Genomic DNA, 8,371 nt, shown 5'->3' on the forward strand with positions numbered 1-8,371 from the left:
GATTTAACATAAGGACTCTTCAAACTCCAAGGAATAAAAGGATAAAGTGTGGATGAGCATTTAACTTTTTTTTTTTTTCCTTTTTGTCTTTTTTCGTGTCCAGCAACGGATCGCAACCCTCAGTGTCGCGCCCGCACCTCACTCAGCCAGTGAGCGGGAACCGGTCTGTATGTGGGATCCGAACCCTCCGCGGGAGCACCGCCACGCTCCCAAGCGGCGCTCTGTAGCAGTGCGCCACCGGGCCGGCCCAGAGCATTTAACTTTTAACCTTCCATTTACCACAGATAAAAATCGCCATCAAGTACTGGAAGAAGGGAAGATGAAACCATGCAAATAAATCAAGCCCGGGACTTTAACTCATTAAAATTAATGCAAAAATTATTATTAATGAATTAATAAATAATAGTACATTCCATTTATTGAGCACCTATTCTGTGCTGGGCATTGTATAAAAATTTTACACACATTTTATCTCAATATTACTCACATCACCCTGTTTGTAGAATAATTTCCTGCTACTTGAGAGAGAAAAACAAACTAACATGCAGGGATATTAAGTCACTTGCCTCATCTCACCCAGACTAGTGGAGGAGCTGGATTTGAAACAAATTCTCTTTTACTCCCAAACCATGTACCTAAAACCACTGAGTCTGATTAATTCAATTTTCATAAAAAATTCCTTGAGAACTTATCGTACTCAAAGTACTATGAATCTTCCCAATTGAAAACAAAGACATAAAAGTCACAGCTTTGTGAAAACATCTTTTTTTTTACTTACACAGACAAAAACCAATTTCTACAGATTTTTCTAGTAAATCATCAAGGAATTTGTAACAAAAGCAAGGTAAATTCATTGTCTAGAAGGACTGCCTTTATTAGAGCAAATGTCAGGGTAATCCTGGCAAAGCCACAAGGCCAGCCACATTTGGATCACTGAGACAGTTGTTGCTGCACACCTGACAGCATATCAGGCATTCTTCCACACGGCAGTAATACAATTGGATTGGGTCAAATTAGAAGAGATTGATTAATCTCTCTTAACTTTGTAGACTAAGACAGACAGCACTTCACCTTAGGGAGAAACATTCGGAATCAACGGCAAAATGACTGAGAGGGACTTATTTAATCCTGTCTGTACAGGGATGAGATCGGTTTCCTTTGAAACATATTCAGAGACATCTGACCTTAATCAAAGCAGTCATGCTTTATAATGGCCTGACAAACTGCAGAATGACAAATCTGCATTGTTATTTTATCAAATCTGTTGGGGAATTCTAAATAGATCTGGTAATTTTTTTCCTCAACTTTCAACTCTTATTTGGCTATCAGTGATATTGCCAAGAAATGCCAATGTGTCAACCACGATATCATTTGGACTAGCTTAACCAAAGAAGGCAAAGCAAGTGCCACTTTCAAAAAAAATGGGAATTACTAGTGCATTACCTTAATTGACATCTGAAGGGATAGAGAGAGAATATTTGTAGTGTATACAGTGATAAAGGGGCATGAATTGAGCAGATTTGCCACATTTACTGAAAAAAGAATATAATAAATCATTTGACTAACACTAAACATGTAGCTGATTTATACTAAATTCATTTGTGATATGAATTATACAGAAGAAAACATACAAAGCAGCATGGTAGAACATGAAAAGCTTTGAAATTAGACCGAAGTGCAATTTCAAATTTCAGTGTTGGCATTTAGACTGATCTGCCTAGGCAAGTTATTTACATTTCCTGAGCCTCAATTTCCTTATCTGCAAAATGGCTATGTGCATATGAAATAAGCTAATAGATAGAAAATGCCTCGTCAATGCCTTACATATATTAAGTGTTTTCCTTGTTAAACTCTGGAAGGGAAGGGAGGAATACAAAATGAATCAGACACTAACACTGTCTTTGTAGAACCAATAAGATGTTGAAAATATTAAAAGTGAGTAAGCTACAAATGACTGGGATGGTAGATTGCAATATGGCCACAGCACTTTCAGCTCCTTTCCTTGAGAGGTGAAGTCTCTTTCCCTGCCTCTTGCATTTGGGCTGTTCTTGTCATTTGCTTTGACCAACGGGATGCAGAGGATGTTATGGCTTGATAATCTGAGCCTGAGCTTCAAGGGGTCTTGAAGTTTCCATTTGTACTGCCCTTGGGAACCCACCATCACCATGTGAACCAGCCCAACCTGCTGGAGGGTGAGAGACCATGTGGAACAGAGGTGAATAATTCCAACTGAGACCCCCTTAGGGCAGTCAGCCCCCAGCCTACCCAGTGGCTGATCACTAAGTATGAATGAGTTCAGCCAAGACCAAAAGAACTGCCTAAGAGGGGCCGGCCCGGTGGCTCACTCGGGAGAGTGCGGTGCTGATAACACCAAGGCCCCGGATTCGGATCCCATATAGGGATGGCCGGTTCGCTCACTGGCTGAGCGTGGTGCTGACAACACCAAGTCAAGGGTTAAGATCCCCTTACCGGTCATTTTTTAAAAAGAAAAAAAAAAAAAAAAAGAACTGCCTAAGAGAATTGTGGGCTAAATAAATGGTTACTGTTTTAAGTTATTAAAAGTGGGGAGAGGGGTTAGTTATGCAAGAACAGAAAACTGATACAAATGTAAGGAGATATGGGTTATGAAAATTTTCAATCAAAACACAAAATCATGGGAATACAGGTTCAAAACAATTTTAGGAATGATTAGTCACTAATTCCAACAGAATGAGATGGTATACCAGTTGCTACTCCATCAGGTTAATGAAAGATGCAAATCTCATAGTGGTGGGAATTAAGGTTTCTATGTAAAAATGTTTATTTGTAACTGGAGACAGAAGATTAACTTTCCCCAGGCAGTACTCCTCTCAGGTTTCTACATGTTTGGAGTTCAGGAACTGCTGTTATGCATCATATGTGGCAACAGAAAAGAAAGATGGCAAGGGAAGAAAAGCTAAGAAAGATTAAATGTTGAAAATAAAATAAAAGGAATTTGGGACAATTTTGTACTGCAGATTGCAAAAGTCAAGGCCTGGGTAACATCTTTTTCTTATGTCAGCTGTCCATTGCAGAGAAAGGATCCTGGCCTTTACCTAACCTTTTTCGTCTTCTTTACCAAGCAGAGCACACCATGAGAGCGATTAAATATAATTTAAAAATTGTGTCATATTGGTTTCTCTTTGTGCAGACAACTAAATGTACCTTTGAAGGAAATAATTTGAGATATATGACTGAAAAATCACCGTGCCACTGAAAAGTGCTTCTCTTAAATATAGCTTAAATTTGGTGATTTGTGTAATGGTTAACTTTGTGCTTATTTTGTGCGAATTTCAGAGGTCACCCACAGATTATTTTTGAAAAATGTGAAGTCTGAAGAGTGGGGATGATGCCTTTTGTTTTTGCTGGTGCCAATCAATACTGTAAACAGGGTGGGGCTGGAGTGGTAGACTTAGAGGCAAACGGCAAGTTCCTTGAGATGGTGGTTATTATGTCTACTCACTGCTCCTAAATGCCTAGGAAAATGCTGGCCCTAAGTAGCAGTCCTCAAATACTTGCTGATTTCATTTGGAATCCACCAGTTGAGGGCTTACTCAAATTCTGTGAGTGATCCACTATAGGGCATACACATTGATAGGTGAGATACACTTGACACACTTCTCAGGACATTAAGGGCTGTGCTGACTGTGGAAAGGGAAAAGACAGAGTGGGACTCACGAGAGGTAAGAAGCAATGGGAAGCAATTTTCTCTGTGTTAAAGAGACAGGAAACTAGGGTAATGACAGGAAACTCATCCCTGGCATTCCTCCTTCTTCCATTTCTCAGTTTGGAATTGCCAGCGAGGATAAGAGGTAATGGCTAAAGAAGTGGCTTTCCAATAGGCTAGAAGAGCAGATTCTAGAAACTCAGGTTTGAAAGAAAATTTCTTAGGGGTTGTCTGGGTTTACCAGAATCCCTGACTATTGATCAGCCAAGTTTGGTTTGAATGCTTTCAGTGATGGAACCCATTCTATTGGTGTGGGTTCTCTCATTGCCAAGCTGTCTTACATTGAACTAAAAATTGGTACTGCATGCCTCTTGGTTCTGGTTCTGCCCTTTGAAGCAACCGAGAACATATCTTCAACCTTCTGAAGCAGCTGAAGAGGGGCCATACATTGTACAAGAAAGAGTGCTGGGTTAGAAATTAGAACACTTTGGTTTTGCAACTGACTAGCTGGTTTCCTGCACCCTCATTTTATTTTATTTTATGTTGCTGTAATCATATGTTCAATATTTTGTTAATATTCCCTTTGAAAGGCTGCACTAAGAATAGAATATAACCATCTTCCTATAATGTGATCAAGGTTGAGGGCCAGGACATGATTGTTTTTTTGAGATATAATACAAAGAACCAGAGGTCACAAACTCTATTGCCTTTAGAGGCAGGTAGGCAATGGAAATGCTTGAAAATGATGGGAAATTGGGTGCTGGGGTTACTGGAAATACAACAGGGAGTGGTGGAAATCTGCTACTTGAGACACATCTGATTTAAAGGCATTTGTGGTAGCCAGCCTCTGAGATGGCCCTCAATGATTCCCACCTCCTGGTATTTACCCCCTAATACAGTCCCCTCCTATGTTGTACCAGGGTTGGTCTGTGTGACCACTAGCATATGGAAGACCTCGCTTCTGAGGTTAGTTTATAAAAGACTGTAGATTCTGTCTTTTATAAAAGGTTGTAAAAGGTTATAAAAGACTGTAGCTTCTGCCTTTCCTCTCTCGAGCATGTGCTCTCTCTGTTCTCTCTGGGGGAAGCCAGCTGCATGTCATGTGGACATTCAGGCAACCTATGAAGTGGCAAGGAAATGAGGCCTGCTAGCAAATGCTCGAGTGACCTTGGAGACAGATCCTCTCCCTATTCAGCCTTGAGATGACTGTGTCTCTAGCCGAGAGCTTGACTGCAATGCAACCTCATGAGAGACTTTGGATGCTATAGACTGGATGCCCTCCAACCTCATTGAAGCTTAAATCCCCACTGTAACTGTTGAGGGTGGGAAACCCTATTGTGTTAACTGAAAGGTGGGGCCTTGAAGAAGTGATTAGATTGTAGGACCATGCCGTGAATGGATTAATAATGGTGGTTGGGGAGTGGTTTTAAGGGCTTTAAAAGGAGAGTGCATGAGGAACTATTTTTCTCTCTGCTCTGCCGTTTTCTGCCATGTGAGACTCCTGCATCACTGTCACCATCACCAAAGTCTTAAGCAAATCTGTTCTCTTGGCTTTGGACTTCCTAGCCTCTGAAACTTTAAGCAATAAATTTTGTTTTCTTTATAAAAAAACCCAGTTCTGTGTATTTTGTTATAAGCAACAGAAATGGACTAATACATTGAGCCATAACCACTTAGCTAAACTGCTGCTAGATTCCTGACTACAGAAAGTGTGAGATTGGAAGTGTGCATTGTTTTAAACCATTAGACTAGGAGTAATTTGTTGTGTAACAGTACATAATACAGCATTCAGCTTCATTTTAAAGCACCAATGTACACATGTACACACTTTGCTGCTGAAACAAAATACAGAGCACCAGTTTATAACCCCAGGTTTCTCAGTGAAACCTGGATCTATGGAAGCCAACAGGTATGGTTTGAGTTGTACTCAAAGGTCATTTGGAAGCTTAATTTTTTTTTTCCTTTTTGTCTTTTTTCGTGACCAGCAACGGATCGCAACCCTCAGTGTCATGCCCGTACCGGACCGGGACCGGCAACGGGATCGCAACCCTCGGTGTTGCTCCCACACCTCGCTCAGCCAGTGAGCGGCCGGTCTGTATGTGGGATCCGAACCCTCGGCAGGAGCACCACTGCGCTCCCAAGCGGCGCACTGTAGCAGTGCGCCACCAGGCTGGCCCCTGGAAGATTAATTTTTGCTGGAAGAGAGGAGGTGGAATCCATTTACAGGTAAAGCAGGGAGCTGTTTTTTTTTTTTTTTTTACCCACAGGAAAAAAATTTTTTTCTCTATCATTGTAGGGTGACAACAAACATTGGGGCAGAACCTGGAGAAATCTCACAGAAATCATATTCTACAATATAAAGAACACTTGGCTTAGAGTAGAAAGCCAGGGAGAAAACTCTAGTCCCATCAAAATAGAAAAGCATTTCCCCTGTAACTAAGAACTAGGAACAGGCATCTCACAAAAAGTAATGGAAGAAGCAAACTGCTATGGTCTCAATGTTTGTGTCCCCCCAAAATTCATAGTTTGAAACCGTAACCCCAAGGTGATAGTATTAAGAGCTGGGGCCCTTCGGAGGTGACTAGGCCATGAGGGCAGAGTCCTCATGAATGGGATCAGGGCCCTTACAAAAGAGATCCGAGCGATGCCTCACATCTTCCACCATGTGGAAGTGACCCTCACCAGATGTGGAATCTGCCAGCACCATGATCTTGGATTTCCAGCCTCCAGAACGGTGAGAAATTAATATTTGTTGTTTATACCCACCCAGTCCATGGCACATTTGTTATAGCAGCCCAAATGAATTAAGACAAAGCTGCTTTCAGAAATCTAGTACTCAGTCACTTGGAGACTATAACTAGAGATTGGGAAGCCCCGTTCTCACCCCTATAGTAATAAGAACCTTGGAACACAGAAGCAGATCCTAGAGGAACAAGAACAGTGTAGGGTACACAGGAGAAGACTAGGATACGTCCTTGAATGAAGGAATGGCTGACTGAATGAATGGAGAACCTGGACAATAAAGAAAAAAGACACCTGTGGACCAGAACTGAGACAAGTCCTTCAGATAATGGTTTTCTCCAACAACTCAGTGCAGAACTGAAAGTGTGTTTTAGAATCCTACTGAATACCCTTTGTAGGCTTTTACACAGATTATGCTAACAAGTTGAAAATAGAGAGAAATATGGAGTGTAAATTTCCAGAGTTTAGATCCAGTCATTAATAACAGAGATTGGGAAGCCCCGTTCTCACCCCTATAGTAATAAGAGCCTTGGAACACAGAAACAGATCCTAGAGGAACAAGAACAGTGTAGGGTACACAGGAGAAGACTAGGATACGTCTTTGAATGAAGGAATGGCTGACTGAATGAATGGAGAACCTGGACAATAAAGAAAAAAGACACCTGTGGACCAGAACTGAGACAAGTCCTTCAGATAATGGTTTTCTCCAACAACTCAGTGCAGAACTGAAAGTGTGTTTTAGAATCCTACTGAATACCCTTTGTAGGCTTTTACACAGATTATGCTAACAAGTTGAAAATAGAGAGAAATATGGAGTGTAAATTTCCAGAGTTTAGATCCAGTCATTAATAAATCCTTTTGTTCTTATCATTAAGAACAAAGATAATAAGAAAACCCTCAGGTTTTGTTACAAATGGAGCTGACAGGAATGGGTGTACTCCCCAGTCAGAATTCCAGGCCAGGAACGTGTACAATCAGGTTAAGTAGATCTCTAATAGAATACTGCTTTAACAAGAATTATTTCTGTCAACACAATGCAGAGTCATTGTCAGGCAATTTCAGAAAGTGCCAGGAAGCATCATATGGAAAATTATAATCAATTTCTGGTTGAAGTTGGGCCGTCATTATGGAACGTCAGGAAAAATCTTAAGTGCAGTGCAGTGCTTGGCATTTTATGGAAACACCAAAAACGTCAATCGGGGAGACTGAGAAGAACATGAGGAAAGAAGATGCCATTGGAAGATAAGTTTGAAAGCGGATTAGTATAAGATCAAAACCCATGTGCATAAATTAGTCAAATATGAAATGCTTATAGTTGGTGATTTATATCCCTTGGAAGAAAATATCCTGTTATGGTTACAGGAGATTGGTCGTTCAGGACAGTTGTCAAAACTATTGGCATGAAAATTCTTCCTTTCTGTTGGGATTCTTGGTGATCGTAAACTGACAGTCTCAAACAAAGGTGGTAGACTGGTGGCCTAGGACTCAGAGGTTAGAGAGAGGGAAAGGATGAAGTGGCCACCTTCAAGAGGACTTGAGGGTCTGCTCTTTTGCTATTTTCCTGGGAGACCTGTCAGTTACCATAAGTTCAAAAGGAAGGAGCCAAGGAAAACAGCTTCAGGAGCAAGGCGCCATGGGGCTGCTGAGAAGGTAGAGGGGAAGGGAACTGCACCAGTGTCCCCTGAGTGGGGTGGGGACAGGAAATGCATGTGTGACCACATGTGAGGAGTAATACAATTGAAATGCCAACTTATTTATGTTTGCCTAGTTTTTCCTTCACCTACTTTGTCCTTCTGAAATTCAAGAAGTTAGGTCTGTGTTCACTGTCTCATGGAAATGATGTGACAAAAGAAAGGAGAGAAAAAAATTCTTTTTTTCCCATAATTTAGAGAATACTTTATTAGTTTCTGTAATCAAACCCATGTAGATAAGACCTTACATATT

The 8,371-nt window shown here is 41.0% G+C and overlaps 1 protein-coding gene and 1 long non-coding RNA gene across 3 annotated transcripts in view; both read right to left on the reverse strand.

Moving 5' to 3' along the window:
- Positions 1-8,371, reverse strand: part of KCNQ5 (potassium voltage-gated channel, KQT-like subfamily, member 5) — a 69,017-nt gene that overhangs the window by 50,784 nt on the left and 9,862 nt on the right. The window lies entirely within an intron of this gene.
- LOC103596435 overlaps positions 8,311-8,371 on the reverse strand; it is a 976-nt gene continuing 915 nt past the window's right edge. The window contains exon 2 of the long non-coding RNA XR_551047.1: positions 8,311-8,361. This is a non-coding gene — a long non-coding RNA (uncharacterized LOC103596435). The remainder of the gene's footprint in view (positions 8,362-8,371) is intronic.

Source organism: Galeopterus variegatus, unplaced genomic scaffold, assembly GCF_000696425.1.
Source record: "Galeopterus variegatus unplaced genomic scaffold, G_variegatus-3.0.2 Scaffold2010, whole genome shotgun sequence".
Lineage (NCBI taxonomy): Eukaryota > Metazoa > Chordata > Mammalia > Dermoptera > Cynocephalidae > Galeopterus > Galeopterus variegatus.